General features: G+C 39.2%; 1 protein-coding gene across 2 annotated transcripts in view; it reads right to left on the reverse strand.

Annotated features, from left to right (window-relative positions):
- Positions 1–18,757, reverse strand: part of thsd7ba (thrombospondin, type I, domain containing 7Ba) — a 213,113-nt gene that overhangs the window by 158,525 nt on the left and 35,831 nt on the right. For both annotated transcript variants that reach the window (XM_051959018.1, XM_022193664.2), the window contains exon 2: positions 2,489–2,828. The gene's annotated coding sequence lies outside the window, so the exon portion shown is untranslated. The remainder of the gene's footprint in view (positions 1–2,488; positions 2,829–18,757) is intronic.

The raw sequence follows: 18,757 nt of genomic DNA on the forward strand, positions 1-18,757 counted from the left end.
CCAGCCATTCTTATTTGACTATTCATGGAACATGAGGCTGACAGAACATGTCACAACTGATTGGAAAACGTGCTCTTTAACAGAAACAAGTGACGGAAACAAGCGTGGCCCCAAGGCATGCCAGTATTGTTTTTCAAAGTGCATGAAGACAGACATTTGATATTACCCCAGTGTCAGATATGTTTGCAAGATTTAGCAGCGATTGCACACATATCGCCCAGGCTTGGACACATCAAGTCTGTGCATATCAGTCAAGGGGGAAAACAGGCTATCCTGAAAGTCTTAAGAAAAAAAAAACTGTTAGGCTGCTAAATATCTAGGTCAAAGGAATCATGCCAGGCTCTCAGTGGCCGCAGAAAACCTGGCAAACAGCAGCGTGGTTCAGATGCTGGTGTGCATCCTATTAGATACTCCATGATCTGATGGAATGCAATCTGCTTCACTGTCTCCTGTGGTCCTTGTTTGGGGCCCGCTCACTGAATTCAGAGAGTAAGAACCCCGCAGCTATCACAGGGGAACAGATGAGCAACACTCTACAGCCTTCCTTTTCACAGGTGGTCACAATAATTAATGTTTGATTAGATGTTTCCAAATGAATGGCAAAAGCTAATTTGATATGCCAAGGCTCTGAACAATCACCACGCAATCCTCCAGCCTCTTTTTAAATAAGCCAAACACCCCGTTCTATCTGGAGTGGAAACAAAGGCGTTTGATCCCAGTCTGTTTACCAAAGATGCCACCCTCTTCCATGGATTTCCACACAATTATGTAGCCAACCAGCTCATTCTCTCTTCACATTCTCAGCTTAAATTCCTGCCTATGTTCATGTGCTCTTCTTTGTGCACTGAATCCAGTGTGTTCAGGCTAACACAGCTGCAAGTATTTTTTTTTCCACATTGTGGCGCATGTAATTGTTTTTTTATTGTGTTTGGCAATGTGAAAACAGAAATCCATCCTCATCCAAACAAGCTGATTTTTGCAGATGTTTTCATTGGCAGAAATGGCCCAAATAGCATTGAAAGAATCCTAAGCACAACACGGATTTCTTTTTTATTTTCTTTTTTTGGTATTTCTTTGATCACAGGCTCATTTAGCAGTTTAATTCATCCGTCTCTCCACAGACTGGTATTTAAGCATATCGACCATCTCCATTTGAATTCGGAATTCTTTTGATACCGTGTGCATTATCCCATTCAGATCTGTAACAAAGATAAGATCACGATTTCATTGGCTGAACAGATGGTGACAGCTCTGTAATGTACAACGTGTTTGTCATTTCCTCAAGGTTTAGCCTCTGACTTTTCATCATGACTGGGAAACAATGGGTACTGCAGAGTGAAAAATCGCTGAAAACAACTGTCCACAGACGGATTGAGAATTTGTTGGAATTTGGATGACTCAGCACAATGCAATGTCTACTGCCGACAATCAATTCCATTGCGCACAGTCGAGGTTGTGAAGGTCAAGGTTTTAGACGAGTGTTTAGAAATTCAAGCTTTCATGCATACTTTTAGCATGGGGTGAAGACGTTGAGTATGGAAAGCAATTTTTTTTAAACACTGACATTGAATATAATGGCAAATTGTCTTGGTAACTCAGTGTTCTTGTCTGATGATAGGGTTCTGACTGCAATGATTCTCTTTCTAGTCACCGATTAAACCCCTGAAAACTCAGAACTTGAGTCAATAGATATTTTAAAGTTTGATTTTGTTTTTGATTGAAAATAATCTCTTTCTGCCTTAAAGCGGCTTAGACATAACTCAGCCCTGTTGCTTTCCCTAGAATGTACAGGCCATGAAGTGCTCAACTCTTTCTCCAATCACTCCTCCGTGGATGCTGCAGCTCAGCACACCAGCTCACCTATTGCTCTTTTTAAACACTGTAAATCTACTCTTGGCTACACAATGGCCACGTTTACACGAAGTTTTTTAAGTCGGAATTAACTCATTCGGAATTAAAGTTTTGTGCTTCGCGTTTATATGGAAATATTAATTCCGAATTAAGGTTTACGGGGACCGCACGTTTTTTCCCCCTTCCTTAATTCCTTTAATGCAGAATCCTTTCCAACGCGGTTGGATTCTGATTGGACAGGGAGTGGATGTGACGTATCCCCGTTTACTGGAAGAAAACAAACTCCATTTGCCACTGCATTTCTTTTCCTCAACATCATGGAGGAACAACTAATAAGCATGCTTTTCGCTTTGCTTTTTAATGGTGTTTTGAAACAGCAACTCGACGATGGACAATGGACTTGACAATTTTAAAGTGGAATTAACTTTAATTCTGAATTAAAGAGGAATTAAAGGTCTCATGTAAACGTGGCAACTGGTAATTCATAATGATGGAGTAATTCAACATCATATTTTTAAACCAACTAAGTTCACCTCTAAAAAACACAGAAATGGTTAAGTGGCTTGTAAACACATGCAATCCAAACTGCAGACACACATAATTTCTGAAACAATATGATTTGTAATATAGACCATACCTGAGCAAGATGACTGCCAGTCATCCCTTTGGGTGATTTGGGTGGTCCAGAGGCAGATCCTTTTTTGCTAGTCCTTCCACAGAAGACAGGAACAAGCCAGACGAAGCTTCCAAAGATGTTAAGTCTGACAGGGACAGTAAATCACCTGCACCAAGCCTTCCGCCTGAAGCATCATGCAGTGGCTTAATCCTGTGTGAATCAATGTGTAGTGGGCTGCACTGTGTCACACCTCCACCAGCACTGAGTGGTATTAACTCCCTAGCGCTGGCTCTTTCAAGCATCCACCCACTGATGTTCCTTCTGGGGTTGGCACAAGTCAGCCTGAGCTACTGTACAGGGTCTGAGGAAGACAAAAACAGAGAGGGGAAAAAAAAGAGTCACTGATATAAACTCGTGACCGCTGTAGAGTAAAATCTGACACCTCATACAATGACATGCTCAAGATTATATTTCTTTCACGTAATGCACTGTTGATAGATGGCTAGTTACAAACAGCGAAAAGGAAAGAATGAGAGTGCGTAGACGCAGGGAGAATCTACAAAGATGGATGATTGGAAGGCAACGTCCTTTTATTTTACACACAATCAGCAAATACTGGTCCAGAGGTATGACTTTGCTGTGATTTACAATCCGCTCATCTGTTCTCTCCTATTCATTCTACTCTTCATCTTAGTGCAATTTTCCATAAGAATGTTTCTCCACATACAAAAAGGATCATTATGTTTTCAGTCTCTAGACTTGCTTATAGAGAAATCCAATATCACTTGTGCATCATGTTAGCAAAGCGCTGGTTATTGTTTGGGGGTTTTACATAAAACTGAAAGGCTTACAGTGATGATTTATCAAGCCCCATGTCACATTCTAACAGTGAATCAAGGACGAGTTCATTCCAAGAGTTGAGGCTTGGGTTTTTGCTCTCCTATGACATTCAGTGATTACCTGTCAACCCTCAAGCCAAGCCTCTTCTGAGAGCTCATCTAGAGGAAACTCTGATTCTATTAAGACCTCCTGCCTTTGTCTCCCATCGACCCCCAACCACTTTTTCAGTGCCCTTAGCTCTAAGCTCCGCACCCTTATTGACCTTCCTGGTCATGCTCCTGACAACCACAGTTCCCAATGACCCAGATCTTATTTCCCTCACCTGGAAACTAACTAAATAAAACCCAGTAAATAGGATGGAAGAAAGGCGTGCCTGGGAGATGGAGCAAAATCAATTGAAAACATTTCCGTTTCAGGTATGGACAAACAACTCATTTAATCTTCATTCAATCTCAGCTGCTTCAATTACAGTCAAGGTGCTTGTGTTATTTACTGTTTTTGTTTTTTTGTCTATTGTAGATTTCTGCATTTAGTGGATAATGCAGCAATTGTTGTGTACTTAAAAAAACAAACTATTCAAATCAGACTACTTGGGTTTTTCCTTGCATGGTAAAGTACAATAGCAGCAACACAAATGTAAAAATTTGTATAAGGAGAGTAATTTCTGCCTGCTCTATGGCAATGGCAGTTCCTTAGTCACTCAGTTGTTAACTAAGATCAGATCACAGACTGTATATGAAAGATGGATCCAGCTTCCAAGTGTGAAAGGTGAAGTCGAAGTGGAAATGCCCTAAATTTGCATTTTTTCTAATGGCTGACAGGGGGCGCCTTCTCTGGTGGCAAAAAGAGCCAACTGTATAGAAGTCTGTTAGGAAACAGTTATATTTATCATTTGATTTATTGGCTGATGAAGCATTTTCCTACTGAGTTCATAGTCTTGATTGCCAATTTAAATTCTCCTTCATCACCACAGCATGATGTTTATTTTGTAAATTCTAGTCCCATATAGAGGTAAATAGATGATAAAGCAGATTATGCTTTAGGTTGTGGGTCTTTGGGCATACATAGCACCCTTGCGTTCTCAGTCACATGCACTTTTAAAAAAGCAAATTGCCATAAGCTAGACTTTAAATAAGTGGTCCACATACCAATGGATGGCATCACTGTTGCTTTCAGACTGAAAAATAACAATTTTTAAAAGAATTGTCATGGAATTTGAGCTACATGTGCATCTTCCTTAGAGGATTACCTCCACTGCTTTTTTGTGTTCCGTCACTTTTTATTTAGTGCCTTTCACCAGATGTCTTTATTGTCTCTTAGGAAAATGTCTCAAAAACTTTTGTGAAGATGAGAACAGAAATTTACTTTACCCACGCGATGAACTGTGACATTTTTGTCGGTCACTTAACCCTTCATTTTGTTCCAATTAGTTGCTCCCATTAGCCTCAGCTGGACAACGGGTTTAGTAATGACAAATATTAGCACAGTAACACACTAAACTGGATAGGAAATGTTTTTCATGCTAAAATCATTTAACACCAAAGACCCTACAAGCAGTGCAAGCTTGTTGGTATGCTGATGTTACCATTTAATCCTGAAGGGTCTAATAATGTCTGATTGATTACACCACTGAATATGCGAAAGTTAATTTCAGAAATAAAAATCAGAGATAATTAGTTTTATTATAAATAAATACAGCAGTTAAAAATATCCTGTATGTTACTTAAGCTTACCAAATCCAGTTAACACTGGATGGTGCAGCCTCTACAGCTTCTTCTGCTTAACACTATCTGCCTTTGAGTTCAGCCCAAAGGCACAAGCATTTTCAGGCTCTCTTGTGACAACAAGCACCTCTAACCTTAAACCTGCCTTATACTTTCCACCTTCCTCCAGGAGCTAGTTACGTCACCAAGCTTGGCTCTACCCTTCAGTCCCATAGCTAAAAGCCACCTTGCTACAACAACAGAGATTCTTGCTCTGTAACACATGTTGTGTTTCTTTCATACACATATAGAGAGTGCTTTAGACATATACTTGGTCTCTATGATGTATCTCGACTGCCAGTCTTTCACCATCTCGGTGTAAACGTATTGCAATTGCAAAGTATTTCCTCTTTTTTTGAACCTCTCTGGATTGAAAAAGTGAGAGACGTGGAGATTGGTACAAAGCGATCTAAAAAAGATTTTTAGATTGAATAGATGATCATCTGTGCTGAAACTGAAAACAAATAGTGCAGTCAATCAAACAAAGTAGAAGTTGGTATGTCTTCTGCTATGTGCGTCACTCAGAGATCAAAACCAAGATATTTCACCGATATCAGTGTAGAACAGTTTTATATTATGTTGTAAAATAATATTGTTGTAATGTTCTGGGCATGTGGGTGGATCTCGAACTTGAGCACCCTCTGCACATTACCATCTGTTAAATGATTCCTTGTTGCCTTCTCTTACATTTCATTGTCTTATTAAAATATTTTGGAGCCAAGACTTCAATCCAAAGGTGATTTTTTTTCAAAATGATTTCTTGAGAGAATTTCAAAAATCAGTCCGTTTTTACATGACAGACATTCATAATGAACATTCCTGCATGTTTTTGCAAATACATAAACATAAAACATGGTAATTTATATTTTCTGAATGGCTCTTGAAAGAAACCCACTCTATTCAGCAGACAAACATCAAACATAAATCCATTCCTTCGTCAATAATCGCATCACTAAAACTGACCCCATATTTTGCAACACTTCTTGACACTGAAAATCATTTCCCCAGACTGTTAAGATGTTGTATGTGGCAGTATCTGAAAGAGAGAGGTATCTCTGCTCTGCCAGCACCTCAAACAGTCTGGCAGCCCAAGCAGCTGCTCCTAAAGCCAGGGTTGCGAACTCAATCAGCTACATGTTTATCACTGTGGCACTGAACATACTATGGCTCTTTCTGCCTGCCTCCATGTGCTGCAGGTGCAGTGTTATGGCTAGTTAAGCGAGCTCAGAGGGTTAAAGCATTGATAACAGCAAGAAAAAGTTATAAGTAAGCTGTGCCCATCCAGCCCCACCACACAAAGATCAGTTAAATGATACCATCCATCTCCATAGTAACTTTCTTTCCTTGCAAAATTGGGGAAATTGGTTTTAGTTGGTTTCTAAATTGCTACATTGTGGTGTTTTCTTCTTCCCAGTTTCTGACTGCTTACAAAAAATAACTTTAGGTTAGGGTGGAAATTGAATCATTAAATTAGCTGGCCTGAAAATGCATGCTTCTTTTGAAGACTGCTGAATTACAAAGATTAATTACAAAGCAAATGTGATCAGACAGGGTAAATTTGAAAAAGACAAAAATGTGGCACCATGATGTTTAAATATGGATGAGCAGCAGAGAATTCCTTAATCAAATTAGTAATGTCAAATACTATTACAGAGAGGAAATCTTTTCTCCAGTATCCTTAAGTATATTTTTAATCATTAAATCATAATCTGCAAATTCTTAGTTCGTCTCTGTTTCCATATTTCTTTGTGAATGATTTTTGTCTGATGAAGAACAATCAATCCAGGAAAACCCACAGCTGAATGAACATAGGGGCTCTCCTAGTTTGTTGGTCAAAATCAACCATCTGATAAAGAATAGGAATCAAAGCTCAGTGTCACTGATTGCAACTTGGTCTCATCAAAAAAAAAAAAAAAAAAGAATGTCAGTCAGAGACAGACAGACATTTAAAAAGATAAACTGATGTGCTTGAATGTACACAGACCCTGATGTCTAACAGAGAATATTACTTTTATGAATCGAAGCTGCTTTAGGCATATAAAAGTGCTCAATTTCACAGCTAGATATTCATGCACCATTTACCCGCGCACACATTTCCCTGTTCAAAGTGAATCAATGGCCTTTAGAGAAAAATGACGCTAATTGATGCGATGCCTAAAACAAAGCCACAGAGCATTGTGTTGTTAGCCAGATAATTTTCACTGAATATTTTTTCGCACCATAAATATTTCATCAAAGACATAAAAAAACGGATCTCAGAGAATGTCAAATTAGCACAGAACAATAGCAGAACAAAAGCTGCAAAATATCAAGCCGTTCTCTATTTATTTGCTGTGAACATGCTTGATATGAATAAGACAACTCTCCCACAAAAAAGTGTAAAGGGCTTAAGCTGCTTCACTGTAGCTCAAAGAGCATTTCCTCAGTCTTGGATGGAGATTTTTAATTGGTTATGTTTCAGGTAGCTCATCCTCAGTCAAAAATAAAGTAACCACACCTCCTTGAGAAGCTGTGACAGCATGTGCAAAATAGAGCAAAAAAGGATTTGAAGCAGAAACAGACACTATAAACAAATGTCTGCTTTCTGAAGCGGAGCTGGGAAATTATTCCACAAAAGGCAGAAAGAGAGAGATGGAGAGCTTGAAAGAGAAGCAAACCGTTCCTGGATAATCGGATTTGTTATGTGTAGCTGTTCCACCTGGCCTCCCAGCCCCTACCTCCCCTTCATTAAAAAAGCTTATAATTAACGCAGCACCGGCTGTAATCCTGGTCACTCTATCTCGCCTTTTTCAATTGATAGGCGCATCTCGCGGGACTGGGGTTTGCAGGTGAGCGTGTCTGAGTCCCGACTGCAGCGGATCCAGAGGGGATTGTCGCCCAGAAAGGGAGCCATCAGTGTGAGCAAGAGGAGTAGCGTGACGGCGTCAGGATTAATTTTGAGGAGGCCTGGTTGCTGAGGCTGGCTGATAACATGGGTCAGCAGTTGCAGAGACACCTGGACCCTGAAGCCACGAGTGTCCCACTGGAAAATAACTGTTAATATACTGAGAGCTGTGTGTGTTTCTACACATGTGTGTGTTTGTATGTGTGTTTGTAAGTGTGTGGGCGGGGAAGAGGAGGGGCTGATACCTGCCTAGCCTGCAGAAGATGTCCAGAGATGGCTGAGACCTGTAAAAAGTCAATTATACAGAAGAGGAAAGGGGGGGGGGGGGGACTGTGCAGAAGAGGTGCACCATGGGTGAAATTAAAAGTCTGCTTCTTGTGATAAGTGGTGACAACATTAAGTCCTTTTTGAAAGTGGTATTCGGGATTTGTGTAAAGAATATTCTAAATGCTTCAGCATGTTGGGGAAAGAAAGGGTTGCGTGTTGTGTGAAATAGAGATCTGAACATGTAACATTCTGACACAAGACTGTGAAGCTGCTGCAGTTTTCTTTTCAAAAGCTGAAATCAATTTCAACAGTACAAAAAGAAGAAGCTGATTTTATTTTCTTTGAATAGATCAAACTACAAAACACTGACCTATTCACTGCTCAATATGTGCTATAGTCTGACAATAACAGATGTAAAAGGAAAACAACTGAATTCCCCACTGCAAAGCAGACTTTGCATAATAAATGCGGAAAATTTAGTCTTTAAAGCAGAATTGCATATTTTTAGATCAAGGCACAGTGGAGAGGTTGCAAAGATTTGAAAACAGAAAGTCTTGTCAACAAGTCTGTCAACATGGCCATTACAAGTCAGCCACCAAAAGCCAAGGCACAGTCAGTCAAGAGATGAAGTAGGACATAAAAACATAAATGAAGGCTGAAAGTCTAAATATTACTGCGAAGATTCCAAGACACGGATTTAGCTCATGTATAAAGTGACAATTTCTGCATTTTGAGCCATCAAAAACATTATTATTATCTTTCCGTCTCCCTCAGTTCTAAATGTCAGAACATTATGTTCACTTTGTTCACTGACCTTTCCATGCCCATCAGCACTGCTAGCAGCACTAATAACCCAGACACGCACAATGCTAGGTTTCTGTCTCACACTGTGCCATCTACATATTTGAAACAATGAGATGATTGTTATGCAATGAAGTATTGTGTGTGCTAATGAGCTGAAGGACAACATGTGTGTGTGACATTACTGGAGGAGAAAGTTAGTTTTCTTATAATTAGAAATACATAATATCAGAGGTTCCCTACACAAAGTGTACACAGTGGCTGATTTCTTGTTTTTTAAAAGAGGCACCTGTCTATGAGTACCAACAACTACTGAGATTTCTCCTAATATTAAACCATAAACAGTAAAACGGCAGAAAGATACGTACCATTAGCTGCAGACAGGCTCATGCACACACACACACATACACACACACACACACACACACACACACACACACACACACACACACAAAACTTCTGAAGTCTCCTCCATAAAATGGGTAGACTCGAAGCTCCATTGCCCCTGAGCTCAAAGTTCACATTTTGAGGGGTGAGGGGGAAATGGCGCTTTGTGCTTTAAGGAGGCACCAATATTGTGCCGAGAGATAAGGGCTCAGGACAATAGGGGAGGACTGCCTAGGAGACCGGATTCAGAGTCTGTAGCTGTAAGGATTATCAAAGTGCAGCCACTGATGGAGAAGAGGAAGGGTGTAGATGAGAGAAGGCCGGTCCAGTGTCTGGTACTGGGAATTATGGTTCCATGTAGAGGAAAGGCACTCAAACGGGTGACTTCCTGTATTGATTGATGGGTGTTCCAGGGATTAAACCTTAACCTTGTATTGATCCACTTCGCTTTGTGAGTGTGAATACAAGGGGAAAGGCATTGGTCTCCGGACAGCTGTTACATCTCCCTTCACTGATTTCTTCATTTTAATAGCTGCGTAACATCCTGCTGAAGGGCCACTTTTGTGTGGTTTGTGTCCATGAATCAGCAGACACCAGGCTGAAATTAGAGGAAAGGGAAAAAGCCTGGAATGGTCTAGATGTGTAAATTATGGTGCTATGTAAATTTCTACCTGACAGGTACTCTAGCAAATAAAAAAAGCAGTTATTAACAAACAATGCCTGACCCAGATCTGACAGGCAGCTATGTGCATTGAGGGGGGGAAAAAAAGACAGCGCTGTTAGCTCACTATTAGGATAACTGATGTCATTCACAAGTGTTGGTGCCATACAACGCTGATGAGGAGGAAATGGAGAGGATAGAATGCAATTTGTTTGTGTATGGTGTAGCATAAAAAGCACCTGAAAGTACCTACTCTGTTTTGACAGCTACAATTAGGCTCTTTGCTGAGTGTTTGTGCGTTCAGTAGAGCTGCATTCAGCACTTGCCAGCTTTAAAAGAATACACAATAATCTGCAAAGACTATAAAGATTGCATATTCAGTACATCAGATCACTCATGTCTCCCTGGTAGATGATGGACTAAAGTGCTCCCCAAGCACACTTCAACTTAGGCTGCGGCTGAATTGCATTTGTAGGAGTAAGCAGATTGTGATTGTGATAATGTTTTTGCTGCAAGACTTTACTACAGCATTCCACAGAGTATCATGGAGGGGAAATCCATGCACATTGACCAGAAACACCACTTTATTTCATTTAGCTTTTCCATGGTCCCAAAGCTTTATTCTCTGTAATCTGCACAATTTATGTCAGTGTGTCTGCCTCATCTTCTCTCTTGCCTTCTATTCTAATTCTTTTATTGTAACCATTTTGAGAAGTGCTTTGAAAAGTTTTAGATGTAAAGTATAAGTGAAAGTGCTTTAAGCAGCATTTTGTCTAAAAGCAGACAAAAACTATTCCAAAGACAATGTCAGACTGTACTTTGTGTAGTATGCCATTTATTTAACTGTACTCTGTGCTTTGTAGTGGTTTCCATGTGCTACAGGCAAAGGAAAATGATTGTTTAAAATACGCTGCATGCTGAGCATCATTAATCCTATCAAAGGGGCAAAAATTAAAATGTCAATGAATAATGTCAATGTGAAAATGTTACAGAAAGCACAAAGGTTTGAGGGCCCATGCTGTTTTCTAGTACTGTACGCTGTGTCCTCACTCTCTGTGACCTCAGCAGGGAGGTCAGAAGAACAAATGCTTCAGTGCCAAGACAGTCCTAAAAATATGAAAACTTGATGGTACTTGTTTGTCTGTAGTACTGTAGATGCTGTACTTGAGACAGTGGACAAGAACAACAACAACATGTGGAATGATGGCAGCAGGTTCAGGTTCAGCAATAGGTCTGCCACAACTAGTGGAATAAACTGTCCAATCTGGATGAAAGGAGGAGTGAGCATCTCAAACTTGTTGAAGCACAACAAGGACATGCTTTCACATCTGCACAATTTTCAGCTGATATCTCCGACAAACGCATAGCAAAAGAGTTCATATCAAGAAATGTTTCTTTGTGAGATCTGCAATACTTTCGCACGGCACTGTACATAGTGATAACTCATATGGTGCTGCTCATTATGTAAATAGGCTGGTACTGCTCAGTTTGTTGTGTATGTGTGTGATAGGATACTACTGTGCAGCATTTTATTTAAAAAAATTTTTTTTTAAAGATTTATGCTGAAATAACCGTTATTGATGCACATTTTTAGATATCACATTTCATAAAAAGAATCATAAATGTTCAATGGTATTGGTATAAACAATCAAACTTCTGGTGTACTGATGGTATTTCTGTCGAAAAATATGGAAAAATATTACCTCATTATATATTTAAACTGCAAGAAAAGAAAAGAAATGTAGTATGATGCCAATAAAATCACAAACTAGTCAAAACACATTTTAGACAACATAAAGTGTATTAAAGGTGAGCTGCACCAACCCCAGCATTTCTTCACTATAGACAAGTATTTTGGAATAGTGCCTGGTCTCAATAAATAAACCAGCAAAGAGAGAGCTAAACCAGCAGGTATAGATAGACTATGTGGTAAAACGTTGCAACATGAATTTAAAAAAGCCTGCCATGTTTTTCATACAACAGATAAAGTTTGATGTCTGTAACAGAGACAAAGATGAGATATATAATCAATATTTACACCACGGTGACTGCAGCCAGAAACACAAATTAAAGTTGCTATAGAGCCTGTGCAGCTTTTACACACACAATGTATGGCGCACACGCACTAAATCAGCCAAACGGTGTTGAAAAAACCTCTGCATTTATCCTGCAATGCTCACGGGCCTCAAAAATATTTTCCATACAGAAGCATTGGAAAATGTGTAAAACTGGAAATAAATGTGTCACAAAGCCTCGTAAACCAAAAAATAAATAAATAAATGGCTTTACCACTAAAATTTGATGGAAAGTGTACAGGAGAGATATGATTTTTCAATTTTATACTATTTGTATGTGTGGGGGCAAACGGCAAATCATTTGGCTCTGCGAGCAGAAGTCTTGGACATACATATTTACAGCAAGTTTCACTGGGAAGAAAACATGAACTCACATACACTTTAGTGAGTATGTGCCGTTGAGAAACTTCCATTGGAATGACAGGGGTTCCATCACTGAAGGAGACATTTAGTTCATGCAAACAGGGAGCTGTCAAACCAAACTTAAGTCTAAGAATAATGGTTCCCACACAGAACAAATCTCAGTCTCTTGTGTGAAAGTCCTGCTGTAGACTCAGGTCTTCACATAACTCTGCACCTCCTTTATATCCTTCAAATGCAGACTCAGTGGCTCTTTAAAACTTGTGCTCCCACGGTGGCATGGTCTTACCTTTCAAAAGTAAAACATGTTTCTTTCAAAGGCACAGTTAAGTTGTACAGAAATGTAGTCTTTGTGGGACAGGGAGGGCTGACAGCAAATCTGTGCCCGTGTTGACAAGAAGAAGTGTTCAAGTAGTACATATCCATTTAATTCGGAATGTGATCGGAACAGCTCGATGTCATGCCGTAGCTTTTCAAAAAGATTGATGACAAAAAACTTTCTATAGTAAAAATATGTTTCGGAACAGAGCTCGGAAGTAGCTCTCCTGTTCAGCTTCGTACTAGTCACACTGAGAAGCACTACGTTTGACAGGCAGCTGTCAGCATGTTCTTTTGTGTTCAAATCCGTGTAACTGATAAGATATTTCTGTAATTCCACCGTGAAGCAGTTTGACATAAAGGAATGATGTCTTGGATGTGACCTGAAGAGAAGGACAGTGAATCGATCTGTTAACCTGGTAGCTAGTTGAGACAACTATACTATACAGTAACAATGGTGTGCACTGTGAGGGCTGGAAAATGACATCTTTAATATGTGGTGATAGAAAAGTAAAAGATGTTACCTATATCAAACATCAAAGTGGTAGAATCCAGTGTAACTATACAGCATGCTAATGTGGCAGAAAGATGCATCATAGTCTAGTGTAGCTACCGTTTTCTCTAAGGTATAGTTGTATGTCTGCTAGTGTGGAGGCAGTTGCAACCAGTATATATCCCTGCCAGAAAAAATAAAGAGCAACTTCACTCAACCTGATAAAGATAAAGATTTGGGAACGGGTATACCAATTCTGGTTTAAGAAAGGTAAGTCATTTTTTTTTCTTTCCTCTGTCTGTACTTCATGTTACAAAAATAGCACTTTGTTGGCTGTAGAGATTTGTACAAAGTGAATAAGACACACAAAGAAAGGTGTCCATTCCTAAACTGTTAATCCGCCACACTGTTGAGTCATAGCAGAAGCAGAAAACTACAGAAAATCAAATGTATTCGATGTGACAACACGGAAAAATGGTACATCTTTGCACAGGAAAGCAAAGGTTTAAGCTGTACTTATGTAGGTTATTGAATTACGATTGGTAATACAACTTTTAAAAGACCTTTATTCTGTAATTTCAGTTAATATGTCTGTCTGCAATGATTTAAGGTCTTATAGAGCAAATTGCAGGTTGAGTTGCTCTTTAAATTTATGCCTAGTATATTTTTTTCATGTTTACTGGACCTAAAGGCAAATATTCTGAGGGCAAAGTAGGCATTTCAAGCGAGGCTCTTAAACGAAAACACCTATTTTTCACAAAAAGTCATAATACATCACATAAGAGAATTGTCTCCGGCTCCTTGGAGGTTTCAGACATTATCTTGAAGAAATCACAAACTTTGCACTTCAAGTCTTCTTTTTTAGCATTCGCAGATTTCTAAATTTGTCAGCCATCTCCCACCTCACTTTCTATTCCACATTGGACAATGCACCCAAAACAAATATGAACAAAAAACAACAATAAGTGATACCAGTTGAACTTTACACACTAGTTTCTGTTACAGCAAGTTTCAACACTCAACTTTTAAATTACCAATGCTTTTTTGATGTATCTTGCAATACCATCGCAAATTTTACAGTGATGTGATGTGAACACAACATTAGCTATCATTGTCTAATGTCAGTCACTCTCCACGACACTACTCCACTGGTTCTCCTCACAACACTAATTAATTTCTCGCTGATGGCTGTTATTGCTCCTAATCCTTTCCCTGCCTCTTGTCTCTTTGATGCCTCGCATATTCATAATTATAGGGCTGCGGTCGGTCACATACACATGAATATACATGTTCAACCTCTGCAGTGTCAAAACTACCATTGCACTCTTTCCATCAGCCTTTGACTTTTTTCCAGGTAATTTCACTAACTCTACTTTAAATCTCATTTTACAGATGAGCTATACATGCTGGATTTAGATTTTTTTTTTTCTTACTCCACCAGGGAAACACGGCAGTTATGTGATGATTGGCATTGGTTTGTCTGTCTGTCTGTTAGCAACATTACTCATAAACAGACTAACGGATTTGGATGAAACTTTTAGGGAAGGTCAGAAATGACATAAGGACCAATTGATTAGATTTTGGCAGTGATACGGCTTATAGTGTGGATTCATGGATTTGTAAGCATTTTCTATATCATTGTGAGATACTAAGACGGCGTAACTGTTACTATGACAACAAGTGAACACGACGTCAGCTGCCTGTTGATGATCATATGATTGCCATCCTACTACAAATTCATCGCTGCGGACTTATCCGTCGGAAATTAATCGAAGAACAATTGATTAAATTGTCGGGGTGTTATTGAGTCCCATCAATTCCCGTCACCCGCTACATATTTAAGTCACGCGATTCGGTATTCGTACATAACGTACACATGCATGACACACACCTGTGCTCAGCGCAAGGTCATTTTGTTTGTGAGTACATCTATATGAAATCGGCACATTTTATGTTACCATTATTTCTGATCCTCAATAAAGAATAAACAAATGCTGTATTTGCAAATAATAAAAAACGCAGCATTTCTGACAATGCCATATGGGGGAATGACAGCCTTGGCAGAATACTGCGCTCTCCGAGTGCTTTTCTAGTTATTGTTGTCATTGTTGTTGTTATCATTCTTCCAAACAATTGCCATACTTGCAGATTTTTTTACATTAGCCTTTATACCAGGGAAGAAAATATTCTCTTATTATGAAATGTTACGTTCATACATGAATCTCACCATAAACTAATGGCAGTAGAGACATTTTCTGTTCAGGGAAGATTGTCTGTAATCTGGTAATATCAGAACCTTGATGATGGGATACTGTGTGACTTACAAATAGCAACATATGTGCTTATTGCTTCATGGAAATCACTGTTATCATATTTACTGAAGTGTTCACACACAATCAACTACTTGCAAAGATTGCAAATCAGGTAAACGTTTCTGGAGTAATGACTGATGGGTGCACAATTGTGTACAGGCTGTAACTATGACCAGTTTTTATGTACACAATATTATTTTTCTTATGCATGTTGCAGTGCTAGCAATATCAGATTTGGTGACTTTATTTGATATGCCCTGAACCTCACTCACATAAATACTTCAAGAGCAACTGAATGGAAAATAAGGAATGTCAATTTGTACACAAAGTGTCTCCATCAGGCTCTAAGGGTTAAGTTGTGTATCTCAAGGTGGATACGAATCTTGACAAAAGCAACTAAATAACATTGTAGTTTGTTTTTTTAGTACTTTCTGCTTAGCTTTCTTCCACTTTATTTCACTGGGCTCTTCAACCTGCAAGTTGCTCTTTAAGATGCTGTAAGTCTAGAAATAATATCATCTTCTGCTTGCATTCATTATCTGAAACAAGGATTTTAATAAGTGATTATGCATTTGTAACCTTTAGATAAGACATTATGCATCACTAAGCCACATTATTTTTGAAATGAGATGCATCCCCTGCTGAATAACAAGTCTCTATTCGGCAAAAGAAGAAGCATGCACCATCACAAACAACCAGAGGATTTGTGCCTTATTTGTGCCACATGTCTCCGATGGGCCTGATGCAGATGCAAATATTGTTCCATAAAAATGCTTTTGTAAAGTCAGAACCTACAGAAATATAGGAAAGACATTTTAATGGCAAGTTTGAAACAGAAAGGGGATCATCATAAGTTCCTACACAATTGGTTTCAGTAAAGCTTTAATTCTTTGGTTACAATCTGATGAATGAGTTTGATATAATCGATTATGTGTGTCACTTAAATCTCGGTTAACTCAGCTTACTCACAGAAGTCAACTTTATATCGTCAAATATCTGCATAAACAGGCATCATTTTTTCATAACCTTTAAAAGAATTAATCAGCTATTTATTTTATGAGCATAAAATGTGTTTGTAGATTCATGTAAAAGTAAGGCTTGGTACTTTAATCTGACTGAGTTAAACAGCAGGCACGTTTTCAAAAACAAACAACACTGTTCTTTTTAGTTAAGATAAAGTTCCATCTGTTGGTGATCCCAGTCATGGAAAATGCAACTTTATGTGACACAGAGCTTTGACAGCCCCACAATTTCCTGTTTGGATGGTCGTGTATGGTCCTAGCTTCACTCCATTGAGAAATAAAACAGGACATCAATCACCTGTGCTGGCTGCTTCTCAGCTACATAAGCCAGTGGACTCGGTTATTGTATCTCTCTCTGGTCTCTGCTTTGTTTACGATCAGTGGCAAAAGACAACTTATAGGTCAGACCTGTTGACATAGAGTATTTTTGTAAACTGGGATGTAGTGTTTGAGCATCTAAGTGCCATACATAACACTCAGGCTGAAAGTAGAAAAAAAATACTCCGACATCAGACATGCAAATGACAACTTGGAGTTCCAGCACTACAGCATGACATGAGACTCATTGATACAAATATGCAAAGTTTACATCTCTGATTCAACTCCGACCAAGGTGACTCCCAAAATGCCATAAAGCTTTCACAGCTCATTTATAGTAATCCAAGATTTCAAAGGAACTTTAATGGAAGCAACTGTTATTGTGCAAAGCTGCTCCTAATGCTGGTAAAACAACACAGAATAGGTTTCAGCTAGCCAAACAATGCCTACAATAACTGCACTGTACTCAATAGCATTGTGCTTCCCAGCTCATAAAACGGACTCTCTAATCTCCTGCCAATGATCCATGAAATCTTTCCGAATCCGCAAACATAAGTGGAGCTTGGAGGATAATTCATGGTACTTTGAGGCGTGTGTGCACCACATTGAATGTCTATGCAACTGCTGGAGCCGACCGTCTTCAGAGCTGCGACACCAAGATCTTCCAAATACATATAAATGCACACAAACCTTTATATAAAATCTATAGAGGTAAAACTACAATGTTCTGTATGCACCAATAAGAATCCCGACCAGAGTTCTTCTCCCTGAACTGAGCTGAATAGAGAGGTTTTGTGCATGGTTTAAATAAAAAATTTTAAAAAATGCAGCCATCTATCAAGGAAAAAAATACCCTGATAATATTGTTTATTACCAAGGCGATAATGCTGATCAAATCAAATCAGGTAACATTTTGTAGATGATTCAAGCAAAGGAGGGATTGATGTGGGTACAATGAAAATTGCAAGGGAATAGCCATGGTGGGCTGGAAGAAGTTAAATCACACATCCTTTGATCCGAGAACAAATGTTCTGCATTAAAAGTGGAATCTGTCAGTGGAACGTAGAGTCAACACAGCGGCAGAGACATATTATGCAACACATAGCCGTAGCGCCATGCATATCCTCAAACAACATCGGACAGAATTGCGATCGAAAATAAGGCTTGGGTAAATTCAAAGGTCAAATCTGACATTTTAGTTTTTCTTGCGTAGAAAGATAGTGATTGGCTGACGCATGAAAGCAGTATCAGCAACCTGGACAGGAGTTGAAAAGTTTTCCCGAATATTGTGTATAGGATCAGACAGGGGCTGTGCATCAGCAGAGCGCTCTGTCTGACCTTCCCTGCTGTTGAGCCCATTACGCTTCAATTAACGACAGCGGCCTGCTGCGACCAGAAGGAACAGCTGCTCAGCCCACATGGTGGTAATTCAATGAGAGTCGCAGACAGGGTAACATAAAACTTGATCCACCAATCAGACACACCTATGCACAAGGGGATACAAATTTACTCTGCTGTAGTGGGCATTGAGACGGAGGAGCGAGAGCCATGACCTGGACGCCACGAGCCTTTCACAGTATGTAAGAGGTAGTCAGAAATAATGCTGAGCACCACCATATGGGTAATTCAATTTCACATGCTGCAAAAAATCAGATTAGTGGATATGCTCTCAGCTAATGGATACTCAAAGTTCATGTTAACTGCAGAGATTCTTTTCAATTCGGTTTCTATAATTGTTTGAATGCATGATTATGGTTTTGTGTTTGAAATGGGCTGTCTGCACCAAAGT

The sequence above is a fragment of the Acanthochromis polyacanthus genome, chromosome 14, assembly GCF_021347895.1.
Source record: "Acanthochromis polyacanthus isolate Apoly-LR-REF ecotype Palm Island chromosome 14, KAUST_Apoly_ChrSc, whole genome shotgun sequence".
In the NCBI taxonomy this organism is placed as follows: Eukaryota; Metazoa; Chordata; class Actinopteri; family Pomacentridae; genus Acanthochromis; species Acanthochromis polyacanthus.